We start from the raw sequence: 13,283 nt of genomic DNA on the forward strand, positions 1-13,283 counted from the left end.
ATACTGGGAATGCTGGCACAATCGGACCATTCGGAATGCCTTTCTTTTTTATTCGGCCTCTAGTGTTCCGAGACACATTGCCAGGCTTAAAGGCCTCTTGCTTTGGTAGATAGATCTCATTCGACACTCTGACATGCTCCCTCGGGAAGACTTACTTTCCTGGCATATGGCAATTTCCTCTGTGTCTTTGCCATGACTTTTGTAACTCTGTCCTGGTTTTGTACTGACAGTTTACACACGTTGGCTTAGAGCCATCGTGTATCTTGTAATCATGTAAACTTGTACATTTTTTTCGTAATTAATACAATTATCTTTTACGGAGAGAGAGAGAGAGAGAGAGAGAGAGAGAGAGAGAGAGAGAGAGAGAGAGAGAGCAGAAGATACACGTTGGCTTAGTGCCCTCGTGTATCTTGTAATCATGTAAACTTGTATCTTTTTTTCGTAAGTAATACAATTACCTTTTACGAAAAAGAGAGAGAGAGAGAGAGTAAGCAGAAGATGCACGGAGAATACTGCACTAATTCAAGAAGAATGCTAATACAATGATAATGGACTGATCAATCCCTGCACGCAACCCAAAGCATCAATGAGAGCACCAGATCAGGCTAATGATGACAACAACATCGAAGAGGAAGAAAGATAACGGACGTCTTTTGAACTTAGATTCATCCTTTCCAAAAGTTAGAAAACTTTCCCAAAGTCACACATACTTTCTACAGAACACTTATAGAAGATCTACTGAACAATACAGTACAATACAAGAGTAGGTACAGAATAGTTACAGAGTAGAGACAGTGCAGAGACAAAAGCTCTACAGAAGGTTTACAGAAGGTTACAAAAGGTCATCAGAGAATATCAAATCCTCATAACTCATACTAAAACCATTCCAAACTATCAAAAACTATTCAATAAGCTTCCAAAAGATTTCAATCTTCATCAATCATCGATCCATGCTTCATACATAAGAAAATCGGAACAAAATAGAAGCTATACAGAACCAATCAGAACCTCAACAGAACCTATCAGAACATTATAGAGCTTCATATCTCTACTGAGAATCGTCATGAACTTCCAAAACATAATCAATATCATCCAAAATACTCTCAAACACTTCCATTATCAACCATACATCACTCTAAATCCATCAAAAATAAATCATTCAGTCCTAAAAAACAACAAAAATCAATTAAAAATTTAGTCTTTTTTCACTCTCAACATATTCCCACACTTAGAAAGAAAGCGTCCTCGCGAACTAAGATTAGGGCAAGTAGCCACTTTTGAAGAATAACACTGGAACATGTCATCTATCCGCAACTCCAAATAGTTGACATACAAAACAGCTTGCAAAACCACATCCCCCACATACCAGGCCAGATCTACATCATCTGAAATCAAAAGATCACCTCATAGATACATGTAAGACAACATGGTATCCGTCGTCACAGAATCTTCAAAAACCATACGGACCACTTCTGTCAGCAACTCAGGAGACCAAGCCCCACTCCAACCATCCTCTGGAAGAGGAAGATCCATCGTTGAAAGCTTCATATAGAAGGCCAACTTCTGCAACTGATAGTGGACAAAGAAAGAATGGTTTGGAGGAACGTACTCCTAAAAGTGCTCAAATGTAGACCATAACAAATCCATCTTGGACTGCAATCTTTCCACTTTATCTTGAAACAAGGGATGCAATGTGGCCTGTCTCTGGAGAACTGCCAAGTCCTGCTTAGAGATAGAAGGAATAATAGGAACATTGGGGCTTGGAGGAACGGACTGTGACTGTGCCAGTTGGTCTTGCAACTGCTTAATCTGGGAAGCTTGTGATTCCACTGTATTATGAGCAGTTTGTAAAGTTGACAGTTTTGCATCTAAAAGAGTCTGAAACTCTTGAGCTTCTTTGGACATTTTCTCTTTTTGCTTCGAGATTTTAATGACCTCTGATTGAGCTTCTGTTAACTGAATCTTCAAAGAAGATATTTCTTCTCTCTGGGTCTCAATCATTTGGGTCTGCTGCTCCATCTGCTTAAATAAATCTACAAGTGTGTCTTTAGCAGAGGCTAACTCTGAGGTTGCCTTATGCAACTGGTCTTTGGACTACATCAATTCTTCATAGAAAGAAGCATACAGCTGTTGAACACAAGCTGTTACTGAAAGTTCAATCGAACTCTGGATGTCATTACAAAGGAATGGAATAGCATCTCCTGATACTAAACTGTTCAGTGAAGGGAGTGATATTTCCAAAGAACCCTCTCTATGTGCCTTGAATAAATTGTTACATGTGAGGTAAGTAGGGAGGTCACTGCCAGAAGTAGCAGGAATTGTTACTGAAGGAAGAACTGAGGGAGTTTTGTCTGCCACACGCTTCAGATGGAGGAGGTGGAAGCACACCCTTCTTAAGGCCTGAGTATGTCAAGAAAGCATATAAGTAGGAACCATAAGTGACATTTGTGACATTCTCTCTTGTTACTTTGACAAAATGTTGATCCATCTTTGTAAGCAGGTAAGTACTCCAATTAATAGCCACCCCTTTTAACACCATCCTGGAAGCTGTGAAGAGTTCTTTGGACAAATAATGGGATGCTATTTTGACAGGCATAAACCTGTCTTGGAGGAACTGGCAGACTAACTTCCAAAGAAGATCAGTGATCATGGAAAAAGATACTCCTGAAGTGTTTATCACTTTCTTAACATCCAGAATCTCTTTGTTTTGCTTCTGTAACAACTTGAAAATCTCATCATTGGAGAATAATTGTCTAGCTGTAACAAAGGGCTCTCCTTTGTAGAGAAGAGACAAAGCCTTCCCTAACCCTCGGGGTGTCAATTCCATGGAAGCACCATGAACCAGACCGGACTTCTTACTGTATGATGCAAGAAACTTATCACATAGAGATGGATCATCTGGAATTAATGGGAATGAAGCAGCCATGAAAGTCGCAAGTCCTGCTTTCGCTATAGGCTCAAAAGCTAGTAAGGAAGAATAATCCCTACTGATCAACGGGACATACTAGATAGAAGGAGGAGCATGAGGTGCTATTCAGATGGAAAACACACACACCACAACACAGACAATCACAAAGAATGCCTGCAAAACAACCAAAATAGCTATAAAAAAGAAATCAAGCAAAAGAAGGACACACACAAATACGTAACTAATCAATTTACCACCCCAAACAACCCACATCCTAGAAAAAATTCGGCATGACCTCGACACATATACGACCGAAAACTTCATGCAATGCAACAAGCAGGCACCCAAAACCCCGTATGAGGCAAAAAAGAAAGAAAAACTGCAAACCGCACCGTAATCGTAGCATATAAGCAAACCATAATACCATAAAAATCCTAATCAGGACCTAACCATAACCTTGACCAACAATTTCATCTAAGAGGACTTTACGCGCCCATCCCACGAAGTGTGTTTATTAAAAAAGGGGAAAAAAGTGTAGTGAAGGGAAATAGTTTTAATAAAGGGTTCATTTTAAGAAATTATTAACAATGGGTGATATTTTATTAGGTTATAAACCTTAATAAAAAAACGACGGTTCCTTCTTAAAATTTTAATTACAATTTATTAGGGTGAAACGGTGCTTTATCGAAACCCAGACTACGATTCCCAGACTGGGTCTCTAAATGCAAATTTATTAATTAAAAATTAATTGTGATGAGCGTTTTTTTGCTAGCGCGCGTTTTTTTGTGACGGCTGGTTCATTAATATTAAAAATTAAGGTGTCCCTTAAGCGCACATAGTGTGTGCAAAGTGAACGACTGGTTGATTTTAAAGTTATTAGAAACTGTGTGTTTAGCGCGAATGTGCGTGAAAAAGTGAATGAAGTTCATTTTAGTAATTAATTGTAATTAAGGGATGATGAAAAATAATAAACCTAAAGAATAAATACATGGTAGGGGTGTGTATGCAATAGACTGAAGGCGCATTGAGTAGTCCCCAAATGCAAGGAATCCAATTTTTTTATAAAAAAAACACAATTGACTGGAAAAAATAAGGCACTTTAGTGTTTTTGTTTGATTTTTATATTTATTTTTAATATTATATTATTTATTTGTTGTTTTTTTTAAATTGCATTTTAGGTCTATTTGTATTGTGTATATGGTTTGGTTTTGTTTTGTTTATTTTGTTATTTTTTTCTTTTTCTATTTTTTAAATAATTAAATCGGGATATAGAACACATGAATATGTTGTAAAGTGTAAGAGTGGAATTTCAGCAATCCAACAAGTGTCAACAATGTGTTTAAATTTATCCATGATTTTTCAGCTAATTTTTGGAATTTAAAATGAATTTTCATAAGGGAAAGTATCAAATTTAGGGTTTTGGCTTTAAATAATACTTTAGCTATTTATGGAAGCATTTCCAATTAAAAAATTATTGGCAAAAGGGGTAAAGGGATTTGTGAAATTTTTTGGAATTTTTTTTGAAAATATTTTTGAGTTTTTACCAAATTTTAATGAATTTTACTCATTTTACATATATTTTTGGATGAATTTTTAAGTTTTGAATTTTTTGCAATTTATTTTCTTGAATTTTTGCTTTAAAAAATATTCCAAATGATTTCAGTAATATTAAAAATTTTTAAGGAAATTTTCTATAATTTTTTAGATTTGAAATAAATTTTAATGAATTTTTGAAGTTTTTTGTGTTTTATATGTATTTTTATGTGTTTTTTAATATATTTTTCAGGTGTGGAAATCAAAAGGCGGTACCTAAACTGCGTGTGAACAGCGGAGGATGACTGCGCGTGAACGCTTGACTGTAACACTCCACCGCACGGACAAGGCGGAAGCGTGTCCTCGCGCGTGAATGCCCGCTAGCACACCCGTACACCGAGAGCGGCCATACGGCGTGGGAACAACGGAGGGAGAAAGGAGAAAGGGTAGAAATGGGGGCTGTAAGGGGGTAACCTAAGTGAATTAGGTAATTGAGTATGGTAAGTTAATTAGGTTAGCTTAGTAGGTTAAGTCAATGAAGTTAGTTTAGTTTGTTAAATGAATTAGGTGAGGTTAGTCGGTTAAGTTGATCAGGTTAGGTTAGTTGGTTAAGTTATAGGTTAATCTGTTTAAGTGATGTTAGTTAGGTTAGTCTGTGTAAGTGATGTTAGTTAGGTTAGTTTGGGTAAGTGATGTTAGTAAGGGAAATCTGTGTAAGTTATGTTAGTTAGGTTAGTTTGTTTAAGTGATGTTAAAGGAGGTTAGTACTAACCAAGGGGGGAAGAAGGGAGAATGGCCGGTGATGGCGGAGGAGGAGGAGGAGGAGAAGGAGCGGGCGAGGCGGGCAGCAGGGGAGGAGGAGGAGGAGGAGGAGAACACTAGCGGGAGGAGGAGATGCTGCGGGCGAGGCGGTAGGGAAGAGAAAGGAGCGTGTGGAAGAGGGACGCTGGAGGGGAGAAGCATGTGGAGTGTGTGGAGGACGACGAGGGAGAGGAGGAGCGTGAGGAGGGTGTGGAGGATGACGAGGGAGAGGAGGAGCGTGTGGAGGAGGTACGCTGGAGGGAATTGGGCCGCGGAAGAGGGAGGAGGCGGTTGGCAGGGTAGCGGTTGGCGGGGAAGGAGGAGAGGAACGATGGCGGGGAGGTTGGAGGAAGGCGCGAGGAGGACGATGCGACATAGGGCGAATCAGGTAAACGGTTTGTGTGTGTTTTTTTTTGCTCGTTTCTTTTCATTTTCGTTTTTTTTTTTTGGTTTTTTTTCTTATTAGTTTTTTTTAAAATGTGAATTGATGTGTTTGTTTATGTTTTTTTAAAAATCGTTTTAGTTATGTGTATTGGTATGTTAGGTGTGTTCTTGTTTGTTTTTTGATGTGGGTGTTTTTTTTAAAAAAAGGTGGGTTGCGTTTTTTTTAAAAAAAATTTAAAGAGGGTTGTAGTTGCTGTATGTGGGTTTTTTTTTTGTTTGTTTGTTGGTTTTGGTTTTTTTTTTTAAAGATAAATTTGTTATGGGTGTGAAAAAGAACAGCACCCTCGTCCCGTATGCATGCGTGGGACGGGGTTTTTAAAAAAATTACAATGACGGGATCAAACGGGGCAAGGACGGCGACGCGCAAGTCACAGACGCCACGAGGTGTCCCGAGGCGCGTAAAACCAAAAACAGGCGCATTCACGTGCGATATGAGAAACACGGTCACACGGCAAAAATGAATAAAAATTAATAAAATCCAAACCGCACATCGGATCGAAAATCCATAAAAATAAAAAATGTGCCGGAGAGGAGGGGAAAATGATGGAAACATGCAACACCGGGTTGGGGCAAAATCAGGGTGTTCACATGGAAAAAATGCAAAAAACAAGCTCGGAAACACATACGGGTATTAATATCGAAAAATCCGCTCATCAAAACGAAATGCGGAAAGAAGGAAAATTGTGCAAAATAAGAGATCGAGATAGGACACGTTCACATGGGAAAAACTCCAAAAATAGACCAAAAAATGGACTCGAAAATTAATATGGAAAGAACCGTGCACCAGAATAGAGGACAATAAAAATGAGAAATGTCCAAAAGAAAGGGATTCACAGGACTGGTACATCAAAACTCAGTTGGAAAGGAACTAGGAGGAGTTCATGTGGAAAAAACACGAAAAACACATTCAAAGACACTCGGACAAATTAATAACTAACAATTTGGCAGTCAGAAGAGGGGGGAGGAAAAAGGAAAAAGTGGGGGAAAGGCTGGTAGGACACGGTTGTCAAATTAAACTGGAATTCCGGTGCAAATAGGGCAGATTCACATGGAAAAATGTGAAAAATAGGCATGAAAAGGGTCCACAAACTTGTAAAAATTAATAATGGATCAACTGTGCATCGAAATGACACGGAATAAAAATGAAAAATGTCAGAGTCAATTTGATGGGAATTGCTTCAAAAATTAATAACTTAAGAACCGTCTGTCGGAACAGGGGTTTGTAAAAAGGAAAAAGGAGGAGTTTGAAGGGACGAACACGGCTGTAAGGTTGGATGTGATTCTCTTTGACATAGGGTGCATTCACATGAAAAAATCACAAAACAAAGGATAAAGGCAAATGGTCAAGAAACAGCTCTGGGAACAAGGTGAAATAGAACGGAAGAGTGGGGAAGGGACCCCATCAAGGTAAAATGAAGTCATGGCATAGATGTATGATCATAGCAAGGGATATGTATGAGGGTATGCAACATAGACGCTGAGGGACACGTCCCCACACTTAAAACCTTAGCAGGAAGGGTAAACCGAACATCAAGGACCTAGTACCACACATCAGACCAACCACGAACGTCCCCACACTTAAGACATGACCGTCACTGAGAAACAGAAGGCGTAGGGTTAGAAAAATGTATGATCATAGCAAGGGATATGTATGAGGGTATGCAACATAGACGCTGAGGGACACGTCCCCACACTTAAAACCTTAGCAGGAAGGGTAAACCGAACATCAAGGACCTAGTACCACACATCAGACCAACCACGAACGTCCCCACACTTAAGACATGACCGTCACTGAGAAACAGAAGGCGTAGGGTTAGAAAAAATTGACCCATATTACCAATGAGTAATGTCGACTATCGAGGTTGCGTCTTGTCGCATTGTCGGCTTTGCAGGAGGTAACAAGGTGTCTTTACAGCACACGTCCTTTGTGGCAGGGACCACGCGACAGCTCCCAGGGAGGTAACTGGTTGAAGGAATTGCAGGAAATTTGTCGATGACGAGGGATATTGCACTCAACTCACGATCACGCAAATGGAATAAAAGAGCAGTCACTCGGAAATTACTAACATCACTCGAGGAAATAATGATGAAAACCCAGAGCTCACACCTAGTTGAGGAATCAACAAGGGGGTGGTGTAGAAAGAGTATGCTAGGGTGCACAATCGATGGTGCATCAGTGTGTCAAACCCCTCTGGCATAGGTGCAAACAGGAAGGCCATGGAGCCGTGCAGTGTCGTGTACAGAATAGAGTGACGTGTCCTGTGCTAATGGCAGAGACCCATCCCTGTGGGTGCATAGGGAATAGAAACGTACCTGACTCCAATGGTCGTAACGCCCCTCAATCCTCACCTCTCAATAATTAATTGAAGAAACACCAATCACACTTAGCCCACCCTCTGTCTCACGCTCTGTTGAAAGATACAAAGGGTAGCCCATTCCTGAACCCCATTGATGTAATCCTCACCATCACTTGTACAGAGGTTTTATGCCTTACGCGCTTTTGATGGTGCAACTGTGCATCCCACCCTGTGCCGACATATAGTGCAATAAGGAAGGCCAGGGAGCCTTATGGTACAGTGCACAGGAACAAATTGTGCGTTGTGCATTGAGAGGCCCATCCCGTGCGTGCAACACTCCGTTCACACATCTCATCTATCATTTTATTTGAATGGAAAGACTGGTCACTCACCCCACCCTCTGTCTCACTCTCTGATAGATACAGAGGGCAGCCCATACGCACATCCTCATCCTGTTAGGATGAAATCTCGCATCACTCAAGGGGTTGGTGATGAAGATCATGTCGGTTGTTGTTGTCATCAGGATCTTGAAAATGAGGCGTATCCAAGGAGGCAGCCAACAAATATTATACTTCAATGACTTGTAAGAAGAGTTGTCTGTTAAGAAGGACAAACGGACTGATATTACAGAGACAGCGCACCAAGGGAGGTGGCTTCAAATTACTTGCTGAAAAGGTTATGCTGGTGATGAGTCGACTATCCTGAACTGCGGGGTGTTACCACCTTTTCCACAGTTAGCTTCTCGCCCAAGGGTGTTTCTGTCAAGATTGTGGGAGAGAAGGAAGGAGTCTCACTTATAGCTTTCTTGCTTGCACAATGGGGGAATACACACAAAGGTGGAGGCTAAAAACAATTTTCCTCTTCTTAGTTTGTGTAAGCCAAAAAGGACTCTCGTACAAAGAAATAGAAGAACCCTATATATGGGTCTCAAAAACCAAACTCAACTAACTAAGGTGGCATACTAACTGAGCCACGAACTAGAGTAGATAAGGATAGCTATCATCTAGCTATTATTCATGGGTGGTGTACCAACCGCATCTGCAGCTAACAAGTCGGTGACATAAATGCACAATGGTCACCCTGGTATATCACGAGTGGAGCTCGATATCTCAACAGTTTCCACCTTTTCTTAGAACGAGGCCTGTTATGACAGGGAATTTCTTCATTTTCTCTGAACTTGCGCAGCTTCTCTGCACCCAATGCCTTCGTAAATATGTCAGCTACCTCATCCTCTGTGCTGACATAAACTAGATCAATAAGACCTAGTAAAACCCTCTCCCGCACATAGTGATAATGCACCTCAATGTGCTTTGTTCTAGCATGATAGACTGGGTTATTTTCCAAGTGTATACTACTCATGTTGTCACAATAAATGACAACTGGCCCATCTGTAGGCTGATGCATATCATAAAGTAGCTTATGCAACCAAGCTACCTCACATGCAGCCATTGCTACGTCCCTGTACTCAGCCTCTGTGCTCGACAAGGCAACTGTAGGCTGTTTCTTGCTGCTCCAAGTGACTGCAGCACTCCCAAAAGAGAACACATATCCACTGGTAGATCGTCTATCAGAAATACTACCAGTCCAATCAGCATCAGTGTATCCATGCAACTGTATCTGAACCCCAGTCTCATAAAGTAGTCCATATTGCAATGTGGACTTCACATACCTGAGTATGCGTCTAGCTGCATCCAAATGCGGTTTCCTTGGAGCCTGCATAAACTGACTTACCAATCCAACATCATAGCTCAAATCTGGCCTGGTAATAGTCATATAAATCAAACTTTCTACTATGCATCTGTACATAGTAGGGTCTTCCAGAAGCTCACCTGCATCTGCGCTCAACTTCACATTCTGCTCCAAAGGAACTGAAATAGGCTTACAGCCTGTCATCCCATATTTGGACAGCATGTCCAATCCATACTGCCTCTACAAGAGCCGTATCCCACTTGGTGATCTAATCACCTCAATGCCCAAGAAATAACGCAGCTCTCCTAAATCCTTCATCTCAAACTTCTGCTTCAATAGCATTTTCACATGAAGGATATCTGCATCACTGTCACCTGTCATAATCAAATCATCAACATAAATGACAAGTAGCATAATACCTTTCTCTGTTTTTCTCACATAAAGTGAAAAATCTGCCTTGAAAATCTGAAAGCCAATAGTGACAAGATACTGTCCTATCTTGTCAGACCATGCTCTAGGTGCTTGCTTCAAGCCATACAAGGCTTTTTTCAACCTGCAAACAGACTCAGGATGAACAGCATGCACATAACCTGGTGGTTGCTCCATATAGACCTCTTCTTGCAAATCACCATGCAAGAAGGCATTCTTTACATCCATCTGATGTAAAGACCATCCCTTTGATGCAGCCATAGCAATGACTACTCTTACGGTTGCCATCCTTGCAACCGGACTGAATGTTTCTTCATAATCAATGCCATATGTTTGTGCATATCCCTTGACTACTAATCTTGCCTTGTATCTATTCACATAACCATCTGCATTGTGTTTCACCTTATAAACCCACTTACAACCAATTGCATTCTTATCTTTAGGCAAAGGTACCAATTCTCATGTAGCATTTGCTTCCAAGGCCTCCATTTCTTCATCCATGGCTTTCTTCCATTTTTATTTTCCCATGGCTTGCTCAAAAGAAGTGGCTTCTGGTTCCTGTATCACTTTGATCATATATGCATAGTGAATGGCTGTAAATCCATCATATTTCAGTCTATCTACAGGATACCTAGCTCTGGTAGACCTGCGCAAAGTAGGTTCACTCCCAGGTGCTCTCAAAACATTCCTGGTCTTCCTTACTCCAGGTGTAACAATAGAAGGAATACCCAACTCATCATCAATGCTCTGTTCTGAGCCACTGGATTCACCATCCATATAAGAGTGACCTGCATTCACATCAAACATGGGCTGATCTACCTTCTTTTTCTTTTTGTGATACGTGCATACCACTATCTGCATTGCTTTGAGAAGATTCTCCTGGTCTCAATCTGCCTGTCCATGGCAAAGAATATGAACCACTGCTAGAGGACGCTCCAGGTCCACTAATATCTTGTGACTGCTGCTGTGAATTCTGTGCAGCATTACCATTTTGTGCATCTACATTATCAATCACATTTACTGGTTTATACCAGCTACTCATCTCATAAAAAACAACATCTCTGCTCACTGTAAACTTACGAGTAGAAGGGTTATAGCATCTATACCCTTTTTGCTGCAGAGAATAACCAATAAAGATGCACTTCTCAGCTTTTGGATCCAACTTGGATCTCAACTCATCTGGTATATGAACATAGGCAATGCAACAAAAAATTTTCAAATGAGAAATATCTGGTTTCCTACCAGTATACCTCTCCTCTGAAGTCATGTCATGTATTGTTGTAGTGGGAGTCCTGTTCATTATATAGGCTGCTGTAGCAACTGCCTGAGCCCAGTAAAAATCTCGCAGGTCTTTTTCATTGAGCATGGCATGAGATACCTCTCCAATGTGCCTGTTTTTTCTTTCTGCAATTCCATTTTGTTGTGGGGTATGACTACATGAATATTGCTGCTTTATGCCATACTCTTGCAAGAACCTTGCAAACTCATTTGAGAGGTACTCTCCCTCTCCATCTGACCTTAGGCATTTTATTTGCAGGCCTGTTTCTTTTTCAACCATAGCTTTAAGAGTTTTGAAATGCCCAAAAACTTCACTTTTCTTTTTCATAAAATACACCCAAACTTTTCTGCTATAGTCATCAATAAAAGTGACAAAATAATGACAGCCTCCAAGAGATGCAGCTTTAGTAGTCCACACATCAGAGTGGATTAATTCCAATGGCTTCTTACTCTCTTGAACATGTCTAGGAAATGGTTTCCTTGCTTGTTTTCCAAATTGACAGGCTTCACATATCTTATGCATTTTTGCAACCTTGAATTTAGTCAATCCTGCAACAATATCTTGGGCTTGCATTGATTTAAGTCACTGTACATTAACATGACCAATGTGTTTATGCCAGATATCAATATCTGCAACTACACCGGTCCCATGTGCAAACATTGTTGCACTCAATTCAGGCATGTCTGCATCCAACGTAAACATTCTGCCCTTCTTCTTTCCTTTTGCTATCAAGCGACCTTTATTTTTCATATCCTCAACAAAGCATCCATGAGAATTAAATCTGACCTGCAAGCCATGCTTAACCATTTGTCCAACAGAAACTAGGTTCTTGGTGATATTCGGGACATGAAATACATCCGACAGGTATTTCTTTTTCCCATCCTGCATAGACAAATGAATTTTTTCAATCTGCACAATAGGATGTGCAGTATCATCACCAGTCTCCATAAATCCTGGTTTTTTCATTTTCCTTGCATCCTGCATCCATTCTACATGACCTGTCATGTGGTTTGATGCACCTGAGTCAACATACCACACATCATTGCTTTCTTCTGCACTTGTCACAGAATTGGTCATGTGCTGCACCATAAACAAATGCTCATTTCTGTCATCACCCTGTTTACTAGAAGATGCATAATTCCCTTGTTGCAATTTTCCATTCATGATGTCATTCTGCTTTTTATAGCAATCTTTAGCCATATAACCCATTTTACCACAGTAGTAGCATTCAACATTGTTGTTTGCATTTTGACCTCTTTGCCATCCACCACCTCTTTGGCTCCCCCTGCCTCTAGAGTTGCCACATCCTCTTCCATAGGACTGGTTTTCTTGAGTTTGCTGCATATTCTGATTTCTACCACGGCCTCCAGATCGGCCTCCTCTACCTCTGCCTCTACCTCTTCTAGCATTTGAGTAGAAGACAGCTTCTTTTGAAGTTCCTCCTGAAAAAGATGCACCACCATTTCTCTGCTCCTCAGAAATTAGAAGAGCAATCAACTTCTCAAAATCAGGAAATCTTTCACGGACGGAAATGGATGTTCGGAACTGTGCATAATCCTTTCTTAGACCATTCAAGGTCACAGAAACTAAATCATCATCTTCCACTGGCGACCCAATGGAAGCAAGTGCATCTGCAATCTTCTTCACCTTCATGTGGTAGTCATTGATGCTCATACTTTCTCTTTGCACATTGTGCAACTCTTGCTTGAGCTGCATTTTCCTGGCTTGCGTATTTGTGCTATATATTTTTGACAAAGTATCCCATGCTTCCTTTGGCGTACTTGCATCCTGAATATGCACAATCATAGAGTCTGAAATACTGATAGACAGCCAGTACATAACTTTTCTGGCTCTCTCATGCCATCCTTTAAATGCGTGCATTTGTTGTTGATTGGGAACATCA

The 13,283-nt window shown here is 40.5% G+C and overlaps 1 long non-coding RNA gene across 2 annotated transcripts in view; it reads left to right on the forward strand.

Annotated features, from left to right (window-relative positions):
• The window catches only part of LOC148015510 (uncharacterized), a 170,023-nt gene that overhangs the window by 120,563 nt on the left and 36,177 nt on the right, over positions 1–13,283 (forward strand). The window contains exon 3 of one of the 2 annotated variants that reach the window (XR_015688391.1): positions 4,695–5,227. The exons of the other annotated variant lie outside the window; for it this stretch is intronic. This is a non-coding gene — a long non-coding RNA (uncharacterized LOC148015510). Of the gene's footprint in view, positions 1–4,694; positions 5,228–13,283 lie in introns of those variants that run through there. 2 annotated transcript variants of the gene reach the window in all.

Source organism: Lygodium microphyllum, chromosome 24 (assembly GCF_053477565.2).
Source record: "Lygodium microphyllum isolate KBCC chromosome 24, Lygodium_microphyllum_v1.1.10, whole genome shotgun sequence".
Taxonomy (NCBI): domain Eukaryota; kingdom Viridiplantae; phylum Streptophyta; class Polypodiopsida; order Schizaeales; family Lygodiaceae; genus Lygodium; species Lygodium microphyllum.